The sequence below is a fragment of the Ambystoma mexicanum genome, chromosome 1q (genome assembly GCF_040938575.1).
Source record: "Ambystoma mexicanum isolate Mex_15411 chromosome 1q, UKY_AmexF1_1, whole genome shotgun sequence".
Taxonomy (NCBI): domain Eukaryota; kingdom Metazoa; phylum Chordata; class Amphibia; order Caudata; family Ambystomatidae; genus Ambystoma; species Ambystoma mexicanum.
Window position 1 is genome coordinate 89,519,864 of NC_090922.1, and position 13,992 is coordinate 89,533,855.

General features: G+C 42.9%; 1 protein-coding gene across 3 annotated transcripts in view; it reads right to left on the reverse strand.

The window, feature by feature from the left end:
* Positions 1–13,992, reverse strand: part of CPNE7 (copine 7) — a 1,149,025-nt gene that overhangs the window by 761,253 nt on the left and 373,780 nt on the right. The window lies entirely within an intron of this gene.

A 13,992-nucleotide genomic window follows, 5' to 3' on the forward strand; every position in this document is an offset into this window, starting at 1 on the left:
CCAGTCACCTCCTTCAGTGAGGAGCAAAGACGTGCTTGGCATCACTAGTGACAAATTCCTCTCCACCTTCCTCAGGATGGATCCATTATTAGCTGAGCATGAGCGGTGGTCAAGCTCGGACTGCCGATAGGACAATAGGAACATTCCACGCTCGTCTGGGCTGTTCTTTTTGGGCCAATGTCGGCCAATTTGATGAATTATTGCACAATGCAACTGGAGGTTTTTGACCAACCTAACCGACCAACCAGATAAGCTTTCAAATGCACTATTTGTCACAAATGTTTCCAAAAATATGTCCCTAGGTACTCACACAGTTTGTCGGGGAAAGTGAATTGTGGTTTGCATTGGTGGGCGAGCTTTGTATTGGTAACATGGCCTATTCCTTGTCCCAGTTCCACCCTGCTAGTGGGACATACCATTCACCCCCTCAGTATGGAGCAATCATCCACAATGCACAGGGCACGGCTAGTTACATATCCTCCCATCAATGAGAGGCAAGTTAAGGTGCGAGTTGTGAAGATTTTGATAAATTAAGGTAAGATGTGGAACAAACAAAACTCACTATCTTGTACACACTTGTGAAGTTTGGTAAGGACTTGACACAATCTTGAAGAAGTATGGTCAAAGGGCCTCATTGTGAGTTTGGTGGTAATTTGGCAGTAAATCTGCTGAATTACCACCAGACTCGATTATCATTGCCGCCACTTGGTCCCTCGAGTCTACCACGGGATTACAAGTGGTGGCAGGATGGTGTGCATTGGATTCCAAGGGATTTTTGGGAAGTAAATACACTGATTTTTGGAGGTAACTTGGTGGATTTACCTGAGGCATCCTGCTGGAGGTAATTCATACACCTTACCTCCAAATTTATAATTTGGTGGTGCAGGAAAAAGGGTATTAACTCAATTTTTGCAAAAAAAAAGTGGTGGTAATGCAATTACCACCACTATGCCCCCACAACGCCCAACTTCTAATGGCGTCCACTAATTTTTCGGTTTGATTTACCAACGATACAACAGATATGTTAAATGAAAAGCTGATTGTTGGGTTATTGAAAGAAATTGAGGAAATAAGCAAAAGCAAAATCAGATCTTGTTGTTCATTCCACATTTCGTCAAACAAGCAGCTGAAAATCTGCACAGTTCTTCAAACGTTTGAAATGTGTCATAGACCAGCCTGCTCCATTCAGTAGATCATTGCAATCTGCTGAATGAGGAATGTAGCCACGCATGGCTCTGCACAAACAGCGGCTGAGCCTAAACGTCTCTCTGAGCAAAAATGTAAGAATCTGAAGCAGGTTAATGGAGCGGCATGCAAAGAGGCGCGCATGGGATACATCATTAATGTGCAGCAGACCCTTGCGACAGCAGTTGCAATGCAAAAGCTGCCTTGCAAAAAAAAGATTGTGCAGTAAAAGCAGGGTTCTCAGGGAACCAGTGGCATGACCAGGGAGTGACCTAAGGTGGTATGTGCTACCCCTGGAATCTGATTGGTCACCTCAGCGGGGGGGGGGGGGGTGGTGTGTGGGGAGGGGGGTGTGTGTGTGTGTGTGCGTGCGTGCGTGCGTGCGTGTGTGTCACGTCTTGCATTGCAACCACTGAGAAATCTTTGCATCGCGGAATCTTCGTCTTGCAACTCCCAATAGGTTGCAACGTGAACGGTGCAATCCTGAATGCTAATTTCAGATTGCGAAACTAATTCGCTACATTTTTTATCCTGGTTTTACGCACACAAGATCAGCACGTTAGACTTGCACTGGTGCTTCATGCATAAAAGCAGACCACACACTTCTGCCCAGTTATGGTAAACGCATGGGCACATACTAGAGAAAACATGCAGTGGAGCAACAATTGTGCCTGGTATTTGCTAGCAGGCAAAAATTGCTCCATGTGAAAATGCATTGAACAGGGTATGTTTGCAGTAGGGCTATTGTTTCCAGATACAAAGGCTGTGCAAAAAGTACACCTAGACCAGTGAAATTATTCAGTAATATGGCCCATGATGTTCCCCATGTAAAAGTTGCTTGTTCTACACTGTGGGGTTTAATGACAGCCCCAGAATATGAACTGAAAGGCCAGATTAGGCCTCTATTTTTTATTTTATTTTATTTATTTGAATTCGTATAGCGCACAGCGGCCCTGGGGCATCGTGGCGCTGGTACAGAATGCTTGCTTAGTACAGGTTTACAAAAGAGAAGCAACAATGCAGAACAATATTGATTCACGTAGGAAAGGTGCGTATTCTTTGGTTGGAGAGGACAGCACAACAGACCTGTGAGAGTGTTGCAAGTTACAGAAGAGTGACATGATTCGTTGAACAGTTTGCTTTTCAGCATTTTACGGAAGGCTGTGTAGGATTTTTCATTTCTGAGTGCAGTGGGGAGTGCATTCCAGTTTTTGGGAGCTAAGTGTTGAAAGCTGGAGCCTCCTGCCTTTGACCTTTTGAAGGAGGGGACATAGATCTGGTTAGAGAGATGCAATCTCGTGGGTCTGGATGAGCAGTTGATGATGACCCTTTCCGATAGATAAGGGGGGCGGTAAGTGACAGGCACTTCTGTGTAATGGCCATGGATTTAAAGAGAATGTGTTCTTTAACCGGTAGCCAGTGTGCGTCTTTCCTAGCCTGGGAGATGTGTTCCCTTTTTGTAATACTCAATACTGCTCTGAGGGCATTGTTTTGTGTGACGTGAAGCTTGTTAAGGTTTTTGGCAGAGGTGCCTATGAAGAGGGCATTACAGTAGTCAAGCTTGGTGCCGACTGTGGCTCTATCAATTGATAGGCAGTTTTTGGTTGACAGGAATGGCTTGACCGCATTGATAATCTTTGTGGTGAAGGCAGCAGAGGAGGCTATGGCACTGACCTGATGTGTCATGGACAAGGAGGAGTCAAGGTACACTCCTAAGGTTTTCACTGCAGATGAAGCAGTGATAGTGGTATTGACGATGTTAAAGGTGCTATATTGGAAGAGAGTTTGTTGAGCGTTTCTTTGGTGCCTACCAGGAGGATCTCTGTTTTATCTCCATTGAGACAAAGGCCGCTGGCTTCCATCCATGTTTGGATGGCTGTCTAGATAATAGTTAAGGCCGCAGCGTTTTGTTCGCAGATGCCGGTTAGGGGGAGTAGGACTTGTGTGTCGTCAGCATAATTTGTGTAGGCTATGTCATGATGATCCAAGTCATTGAAGAGAGGGAGAGTGAAGATGTTGTGCACAGTGGATGCAGTACATGATCCTTGTGGGACTCCACAGTGTATAGTGGTAGGAGGTACACACGCAGAGTCAGAGAAGACTCTCATGAGTGTACCTTTGAGGAAGGATGCAATCAATGCTGTGGCTTGCTGGGAGAAGTGGGCTGCGTTTATTAGTTGCTTGCCTAGAATGTCATGGTTGACGAGATCAAAGGCAGCCGACACATCTAGCAAGAGGAGAAGTGCCGGGTTGCCTTTGTCCATAATGTCACTGAGTTGGATTTTAAGATCAAGTAGGGCAGATTCTGTCCCATGGGCTGGGCGGAATCAGGATTGCCTTTTGCCTAAGATCTTATTTTCTTCCAGGAATTGCTGGATTTGCAAATATGCCACTTTATGCAAGATTTTAAGCAGAAATGGGATGGTGGTGATGGGCCTGTGGTTGTTGGCTATCTCAGGGTCCAATGATGTTTTTTTTAGAAGTGGGCAAACCCATGCTTCGTTTAAGCTGTCAGGAAACTGTGTTGGCTTTGAAGGATGCATTGATGAATGTTTTTAGAAAAGGGGCAAGGGTTTCTGCACAGTCTTTGACTAGTTTGGCTGGGCAGGCAACTCCTTTACAATTTGACGGCCTGATCTTATTGACAATATCTATAAATTCAGATTCAGTAATCTCTAATGTGAGATATATTGTTCTTATGGAAAAGGCACACTGGAAAAATAACAAGCCCGTCTTAAAACCTTCACACAGCCAAGGTGCCTAGCGAATTCAAATGCAGGTACTTCTGCAGTTAAATAAAGGAGTATGCTGATGGGTAAAATGCAGAAGGGAAAAGCACATTAAATTGTTCGTCGAGATACAAAAAGTGGCATTTTTCAATGAAACTGCCACACATCAAAATGCTGTGCACCCTGAGTACAAACTGAGCCTTGCATGTGAAATTCAAAGCCTTGTTAGAATCTTACATTTCATGTGACTAAGGATCACTTTTCAACACAGAAACTGTCATCATGTTAAATGGAAAGGTGTGTGCATGTTGTAGCATGTAATGAATACTTGGAGTGAACATGCCCATTGTGAATGACAAAATGAACAGCAGAATTTCCCTTTCAGTTGGCCCCATTAAGATACAAATGCTGTGTGAATAAAGAAATGCACTTATTCAAAAGGGCCTTGAACAGTAACCTCGAGATGTCAGTTATTAAAAACAAGTAAAAGGTTTCACAGGAAAATGAATGCAAAAGATTGAAAAGTCTATTTTCTTGCAGGTACAACATTACACAGGTCTGATGGGTCCAGGAAAGACATGACTAAGTTGCTGGGCAGAACACTCAAGTGACATTCCCCATTGCAGATCTGTTTGGCTCTTTATTTGGAAGTCAGATCTCTTTGAGGCTATAGCAGGAGAAATGTATGGGGAGGTTGCTAGGCGTCATGATCTCTGCTTCCAAAAGGTCAGGGTTTTCCCAACTCCCTTGGAAGCAGATCCATAACCCAGGTTCCGAGTGCCAACCAGTCCCAATTGGGACCTTTTGGACCCAGTCCTGGCGCCAGTGGCACCAGGCTCATAAATATGCCCAGTCCCAGCGCTGGAAGCGCCGGGCTCATAATGCTTGGGTGGACTTACCTTCAGCAGACCATGCTGCTTACTTGCCTGCCAGTTGAGCCTCTGATCCTCTTCTGTTTGGAACTACTTTTCCTGTTGGGTGGGGCTGGAGCCACTCCCTAGATTCAGAACACTGGAACTCTTCTGGAAGGCAGGAACTCTTTTCTTACCAGGAACTCTTTTCTTACTTAGGCGTGGCTGTGGAAGGAGACACCTAAGCACTACAGGAGGCTATTTAAACCACACCCGGTGGATGAATCTTGCTTTGCGTTATTCTGCAACCTCTGCAGCAGAACGCTCATCGTGTCTTCTGCATCCGGTCCTGGGCCTAAGGAAAAAGGCTTACCATCCTGAATCCAGTCTTCCGCAACACCTATAAAGACAAGAAAGAACAGGTTAGCATTCCGGCATCTGAAAGGCAAAGGCTTACCATCCTGAATCCAGTCTTCAGCAACACCTATAAAGACAAGAAAGAACAGGTTAGCATTCCGGCATCTGAAAGGCAAAGGCTTACCTACTCTTCGTACGCTCCGGAGGCCTTCGGCGCTGCATCCCGCATCTGAAAGACAAAACAAGGTGCGTTTAAAGACATTGGGGAACTTTAATACTCACGTGCCATTACTCGTTTCCACATCTAATCCAGTGGGTATTCCGGCACCCTGCAGCCGCTCCGAACTCGTACCTGCAAAAAAAAAAGACAGTTAGAGCGCATAGTGAAGCAGGCAACAAGCGCTTACTTACGTGCTTCCAGGCGCTTCTATTCATCACACGGGCTCCATCTTCAACTCACTTCAGCCCGTCATCCGCCATCGCCGGAACCCTGCAAAACAAGAGACATCATTACTAAAGACTTTAAAGACATTTGAATGACTCGAAACTTACCGTTCGTGCAGTAAACGACGGACAGCAGTCCTCTGAAGTCAAGAGGCCTGCGCTACCTATCCAGTGAAGAAACTGGTTACAGCACCCTGCCCCGAGGCAGATGGAGAGCTCGGCATTCACTTACCTAAGGTGAGAGCGTTAACCTTTGGGGGTCTACAGGAGAGGAGAAGAGGAAAGAGATAGGGACACCCAAATAACCCCAGTTCATTAACCCCATATTTTCTATCTGCAGACATTTTACTCTACACGTCAGGCATACAGTGCACAGAGGTCCAGCCCAAAGAGCCAACCGGGTGCTACACATCACCTTTGAAGATACGGTAGTCGCCCAGTCAAGACCGGCGCCTCTGCGAGAATCAGGTGAGCGTTACACTAGGCAGCTAGATCAACAACAGAACCAGCCAAACCTTTAGATTTTAAATGGGTGGGTTCAGGATTTGAAGTACAAATGACAAATGACAGTACTGCCTCATGATGTTCGGAGGGCAGAGGAGATCCATGTGGCTGAAGGATAAGGATCTCTCCTACAGACCCTGACTGGGATGATTGGTTAATGACTTTAAATGCAGGCTAAAAATCAACAGTGGAACAGTAGAGCAGCTGACGGGGACAGATGCCTCAGACAAGAAATTAAACTTAATACTACATATGTAAATAGGTGGCCACGGCCTAACATTAGAAATTACATTTTACCCAGTAGCTTTTGAATCATGATACCCACAAAAATGGGACACATTTCATTTTAAAGCTTTTCTGAAGCCTGTCACATTGATGTCATTTATATGTGAGCTAAAACATGAGCTAAAATGTGGTTGCAGACCCTCCAGAGTGGAAGGAATTCCATAGAACAGTGGATTTGAACCATGTTCATTCTCACTAGAGGGGCTCCCACCCTCCCTTTCAATTGTTTTAAAACTTGGAGCTTCACCCTAAGTGGCCAAGTGTAATCCAGACGTGGGCCCTTTGCTCACTGTGCCTTAGAGAGGCTCAGCTTCACCTCAATGAGGAGGCCCAACAAGGCTCAAACACGTGTGTGGAGTTATTGATGGTACTCTTGTTTAGAGAAGAATTGCCTAGCTTTTCCGGGCTGGACTGCCCGTGTGGGTGGGACAAAGGCTGATACACAAATGTATATTTCTTCACTGTGAATGGCACAGTGAGCTAAAACGTGGTTGTACACCCTCCTGAGTAGAAGAAATTCCATAGAACAGGGTATTTGACCCATGTTCATTCTCATTAGAAAGGCTCCCACACTCTTGTTCAGTCATTTGTATCTAAATTTGATTTTTGAGACTCAAGTTATAATCAAAAATGTGTTTCTAGCTTCCCCAAAAAATATTCTGAATCCAAAGGTTGGGGAGCTAGTGGCTTATTAAATGAGCTATATGGGTAGTAGATTTTACATTCATAGTTGTTCTACTTTTTGCATGAAGACTGAAAAACCACAGTTCACATGTGCAATATACTGCCAAAACGGGAGCCAATTTGGTAGATCCGTCATGATTAGGGGAACGAAAATATATGGATGCTATGATGTTTATTCATAAATTGCACATTTTTGTCATGTTGTGACCTTCTTGGTGAAAAATCTGAAAAGTTTAAATAGTAACTCTAGTTGATGTGTACCCCTGTCCCATCAATTCAACTTCAGAACTCACTGAGCCTATCAGCAGGAGACTCGTTGGACCTTGGAGAGAGGAAAATGGGAAAAACCTCCAATGGAAAGTCAGAACCAATAAACTTTGACCTCTTAATTCTAATATTTGGCCAATAGGGTAAAAAGCTCTCACTCTATGGGGAAAGGGAGATCTGCCTAAAAATCTGGAAGGAGACTTGCCTGAAGTGCTTGACCAGATCCGTGCACTTTTCCAAAAGAGGAGTCCTGCTGACTTTCCTTGTGCACCAAAAATCAAGCTTTCCAATGTAAGTAGATTAATCCAAATTAAACGAAGTGTGGTGTCAAGCTGCCTACCTTAATATTTTCCCTTAATAGAGAGTGGTAGGCAAACTGTGTAGATGCTTAGCATCTTTTACTGAATATTAATCTAATTGACTCCCATATAGATTGATGCAGGGGGACATCAGGGGAGTTTGAAACCTCCACCCTCTTTCCTAGCGGTAAGTTAAGTTATAGAGCCTCATCACGAGTTGAGCAGTATCCCGGTGGTAATACCGCCCAACTAAAATTGCGTTAGCACCAGCCAGTCCAGTGTTATTAGCGCCGGATCACGGGTTAGGCGTTAATGGTAAATCCCCATTCCCCATTGGCATTTTCGGCGCTAATACCATGCGCTAATATAGCCAGCGGTAATAGCGCTGAAAACAGGGCACTGAATGGGATTTTCACCTCCAGCAAAAAGATGGAGGTAAAAAAGCCAATTTAGTGCCCAAGTCATGATCAGGTCAGCCCTTAAATTCAGTAGTAATACCATTAACGCCACATTTAAGGGCTACCACCAACTCATGATGAGGTGCTTTAAAGTTATTGGGTAAATATATTTTTCCTGTCAACCCCAGACTTCTCTAAATAAAAGGGGGTCCTTGTTCAAAAACGAAATTCCTAAACATTTTACCTACTCCCCAGACCTTGCCTTTGAACAGAGGGGTGCTCAATATAACTGAAGCCTGAGTTTTTGGTGATGGGGAGAGAAGTGCTTTGCCAAGTGAAACCAAGGGTAATTCTGCACTGAAAAATGCACACTCCTTCCTGAGAGTGAGTAAGTGACCCTGATAGCAGAAAGATTGTGTAGTGATTTTGGGTGAAGACGGAAGAAGGGTTCTATCATTCAAAAGTATTCTCAAAATCTGTGTGATTTCAAAACTGCTAGCAATTTCAAGTGTGTGGGGAAATTACACATACCAACTGTTGCATGTGAAATTGCTTTGAAAACCAAAACTGTGCATTTGTTTGAAACTAAAACCTTATCATAAAATGTGAATACTCAAGAGTTAGTAATGTTCCAAGGTTTTGATATGAAAGGGCTTTGTGGGACAAGAGTTTTGATCTGTGTGTTTGGCCTGTATTCCCTATACCTGAAATAAAAAAAGGAAAAAGTGTGTTTTATATTGAAGCTTTGTTGTGTCCCTCAGAGACGGTGGCATGTTCAACTATTTGGTGTGACGATTCATGGAACCTATCATTTAAATGAATATATATTCTATCTATACCCCAGCCTGGTTCTTGGCTCATCGTTGGCATGGGGGTGGTCTAAGTGGCTCTATATGTGGCATGCATAGGGCTAGCTGAACAAACATAAATGATTAATTGTGCGGCACCTTGATTGGAGGGAGGAACGCACTAGGTTAAGGGCGGTATCTCAATATATCGTTACACCACCTTGCATCTTACCAGCACTGTTTGTTGATTATGTGCCCTGTGCAATGACTTTGCAACTTTCCACAATGAAACTTTTTAAAACTGTCATTAATGTTTAGAGCTTCCTTAATTGAAACCAATTTGCAGCTGATGACCACTTTATATTTCTTCATGTTTTCAAATTGCTGCCTACATTTCGGCTTCAAAGTATTTCCAACACATTCACCCCAATAGTTGCCTCTGGTTTTTCCAAGCATGCACTGCAATGTTTTCGTTCCTCTTCACCTTAGCTAAGGCTCCCAGAAGCCTTCACTGATTTGCGAGGAGGTGATATGAACACCCACGTGCCACACATTGTCAAATCGGAATTCAGAGCCATCGCATGTAATGCATGCGATCAAAAACACGATTATTTACAAACAGCCACTAAACACATGCGATGAATAATTTTTGACAAATAATACTGTTTAATTCTATGTGTTTTTTCGTTTTCCAAATGCTGATTTTCATTTTTTTCCGCATTAGTACTGGGTTTTCACAGCTGCTGTCTGCAGCGCGCAGCTGACAAGAGAAAGCCCGTAGTGTGGATATTCAGCGGTGTGTTTACATTTCCTGTAAATGTCAGCTACTGATTAAGCCAAGAGCAGCGATTACATTGGCTCACAGCTGTTCCTGGCACTGCCCAGAAGCCAATCCGCACCAGCAGACGGTTTCCATGCAGAAGTAATCAGATTCTCTGCTTTTGATTATTTCAAGTGATTGCCAGGCTCAGAGAGCGCAGAATCGTATTGACCTGGTTGATGTTCCAGGCTTTCCATTGGTTGAAATTCATAATTCACTGGAATTATAGAATTATGGATGATATACATAAATCCCACGTATTTGTACATATGGGTAATGATTAAATTGGTAACTGGCAAAGTGCTATTGTAAGAGATGAATTTAGTAGTCCCTAGAAACAAACATTTTTGGGTTCAATTCACAAAACATTGTTGGATGCAGGTGAAGGGATGTGTTAGTGCATGTGATTTATTTGCACCAAAGAAAGAGGTGCCAGATTCACAAAGGGCCCCTGAATGTGTGCATGCCAGACTACTGCTGCACAAAGTAGGGGACTAGAGATGGTATTTTCATATATTCCAGAAGCACGTCCTGATTCCCAAAGCAATGGACTGTGAAATGTATGATAAAGGAAAGTATGCCCTTTGCCCCTGTTTGGAACAGGAGCGGGAGGGGGGGTTGTGCAATTCACAGAAGGGTCATTTCTGAACCACTGCTGTATCACTGGCATTTCATATCTTCAAAAATGGATAGATTTTTAACCTGACCACTGGAAAACGATAGTAAATTAAAGTCATAAATAACAATTATATGTTCAGTAGGACCAGCATCATTTGCCCTGGGGCACACACCCCAAGAAATGCAGAGGTCACCTTTGTGAAAAAGGTGACCCACTCATATCTCAGAATCACGCAAGTCAAATTTCCACTTTCTTCACTTATGTGCTTGTTAAGTTGGCTTAGTGTTTTTAAATGCCAGCTCAGTACAATAGGTCAGTGGGTTAATGCACTTTTGCTGAGTTCTTTGGGAATCATTCAGTTTCAAATCCGACCTTACTGAGTGCACCTACCATTCAGCTCTCCTTTTGTCACCTTTGATGATGTTCGGGATGAAGAAGGCCCTTAAACTAATGCTTAGGTTCAACCATCTTAAAGAGGGTCATAACGTGCTGCTTGCAGCATTGATAAGTACTGAGGTATCGCTTGGCACCATTTCTTAGAGCCTTTTCATAGTCGCTGAATGTTCAGCTCTTAAAGCTGGCCCCTGTTCCTTGGGGAATTGAACAATATGTTCACTGCTCACTGCACCAAACCTTCTGGTTCCCCTCTAGATAGTACACCCCCAAATGTGTCTAAAATTATCTGTCGACATTTCTACGATAACATTCTCTTTCTTTTTAATTCCTCTCTGAAAACAGGAATATTTCCAGATAAATGGAAACAATTTGTCATTAAACCCCTTTTTTAAAAAAACGGTCTAACTCAAAAAGAACCTGCCAATCATCAGCAAATCGCTCAGCTTCCTTTTCTTGATAAATATCTTGAAAGAGTTGTAGCTCAGCAACTGCAAAACTTTGTGGAAAACGCCAAAATACTCCACCTGGCCCAGCACGGTTTGTGGACATCGCGCAGTACAGAAATGATAATCACAGATATTTTTTATGACCTCAAAAAAAGGCCACAGCCTTAATCCTCTTAGATTTCTCTGCGGTCTTTGATACCGTGGATCATCAAATCCTGGTATCAATGCTGGAGGATTCTGGAGAACAAGTTGCAGTATTATCCTGGCTAGGACCATTCTTAGGAAATAGTCTACATCAGGTCCGCCAAGTGACTCTTTCATCTCGACAATATATCGTAGACTGTGGTGTACTGCAGGGATGCTCTCTATCTTCTTTACTGTTCAATCTCTGTCTGCGCCCTTTAATGGATCTAATGTCCAGCTATGGGATATCTTGTTATAAGTATGCAGACGATATTCAGATTTTCCTGGATCTAGCTCTCACTAACAGCATGTGGAATGATAATGTTAAAAACGTTCGCTGTGCAAATAAAAGCTGATTTGACGCCAACATATTGAAAATCAATGCAGGCAAACCTGAGATTTTGATCATCAAACCTAATTCATCCCCTTGCAACTCCACTTTATGGCGTAATAATTTTGATCAATGTCCAGAACCAAAACAAGAGATTATAAATGTAGGGATAATTATTGACAAGGATTTAACTCTATGCAAGTAACTAAGATCGATTGGCAATTCTTGCTTCTTCCTGATTAGGAAAATTAGATATGCGCTGCCCTATCTAACTTGTACACACCAGGTTACGGTGATGAACGTCTTTCTTTCATCCAGACTGGATTGCAATAATAGTATCTATCTAAGTCTTCCAATTCACTCATTAAATAGATTACAGAGAATTCAGAATACAGCAGCGCAAATTCTGATGAAGATTAAGAGATCTGAGCACATCTCACCTGCTCCAACTACATTGGCTCCCGAGAAAGATGAGAATTATGTTTAAAAGGCAATGTATTGTATTTAAGAGCTTTAATTCATCCTGCAATTCACCTCTCTCACCCAAATTCCAATGGTACACCCCGAAAATCACACTGAGCTCCAGAAACAAAAGGTTAATACATATTCCTCACTATCTGAAAGAGAATCAGGGAGGACCTGCCTTCTCGGTAGAGGCTGCCAAGTTATGGAATGGAATATTTCTGACTATTCTGAAAGATACTAACCTCTTATCTTTTAGGAAGAAACTAAAAACCTATTAATTAGCTTTTCCTAATACTTTGTTTAATACCTTTGTTATATTGGTCTCCCACTTTGCCATAACCTTATGGTGGCTCGGTTAGCTCAACTGTTCCGCCAATACCCTGTAGCGCCAAGATCCTTCGGGTGAATGTTTGCATGTTAAAAATCCCCCTATACAAGGCATGCAATAGTGAACACTTAAAATCATAGAGGACATATGAAAAGAGAAGCAGTTTGGAAGCAGGACCTGAACTGAGCCTGAATCTAAAAATCAATCAGATGTAAGGAAGGAAGGAAGGAAGGAAGGAAGGAAGGAAGGAAGGAAGGAAGGAAGGGAGGGAGGGAGGGAGGAAGGAAGGAAGGAAGGAAGGAAGGAAGGAAGGAAGGAAGGAAGGAAGGAAGGAAGGAAGGAAGGAAGGAAGGAAGGAAGGAAGGAAGGAAGGAAGGAAGGAAGGAAGGAAGGAAGGAAGGAAGGAAGGAAGGAAGGAAGGAAGGAAGGAAGGAAGGAAGGAAGGAAGGAAGGAAGGAAGGAAGGAAGGAAGGAAGGAATATCAGAAAAACAGGGTGGCTTTAATGCACATATAATAGAAGCTAAAATTCAAAACACAGCACCTAAAATTGGAGAAACAATATTGCTGCGATCAATTGATTTCGCATGGGCAGAAAAAGAAAGTGGCCGGCAGACGAAAATATCTTCAGGTATAGGTTAAGCCCCTGAAACACATTACTTGGAAGGAGCTGGCAAAGATTATGGCCGCTTTCTCAGCATTTTTAAAGGGGAGGGAGAAAATCAATGAACAGCTAATATGTCTGAATCAGTGGCCCACTGTTCTAAGACTGCGGTCATACCTCAGCTGGCAGGGGGTCAGAAGGATTGCAAGAAACTTGAAAAAGCTGTAAACAGGAACTCAGTAGTCGAGAAAGATTGTTCAAATAAGAGCTTATACATTGAATTAGATCCAGAACTTAGCCCTTCGATTGTACGCAATCACTCCACCATTCTGAAGCTTCTGCACAAAGTCCCAATGCTAGATATAGTGTCCACCTCTGATATTGATCATATCAGTTTTATTGATGAAGCAAGAACTCATTTAGTAGAAATTCTTCCAAAATCAGTATTTTTTAAAAGGGTCACACTGTCATTATGATACAAATTCAAAAAATTGGGTTGCCAAGTCTATACTGAGAGGAAGCATACCGATGCAACATCTAATGGACTGAGCAATAGGCAGAAATCAGACTCAGGTACGCTATTAGATAGTAAAATGTGTTCAAATGAACTAAAAGCTGTGGGGAAATTTTTTCACATCATTAGCCATGCAAACGATTCAGAAGAACAGGAAGGATGGGCCTGGTTGCTTGGCATTTTACAGCGAGAGACAGCTAAAAATAACGTACATGTGAAAAGCCTCTAACAAAAAGGGAACTTAAGATAATAACTTGGAACACTGGAGGCCATAATAGCTTCTTGTGCCATGAGCAGGAAAATCACTTTTTTGCAACAAACAATGTGATCCTATTTCACGAAACCTGGCTTTGGAAAGAAATTAGTATTGACGGTTTCACCACTGTGCAGCAAGAGGCCACCACATCTCAGGCTGGAAGGCCTTCTGGTGGCCTCTTGATTGCAATGAGAATTTCTCATTTTAGGAACGTTATCATAATCTGTAATAGTGTTCCGGG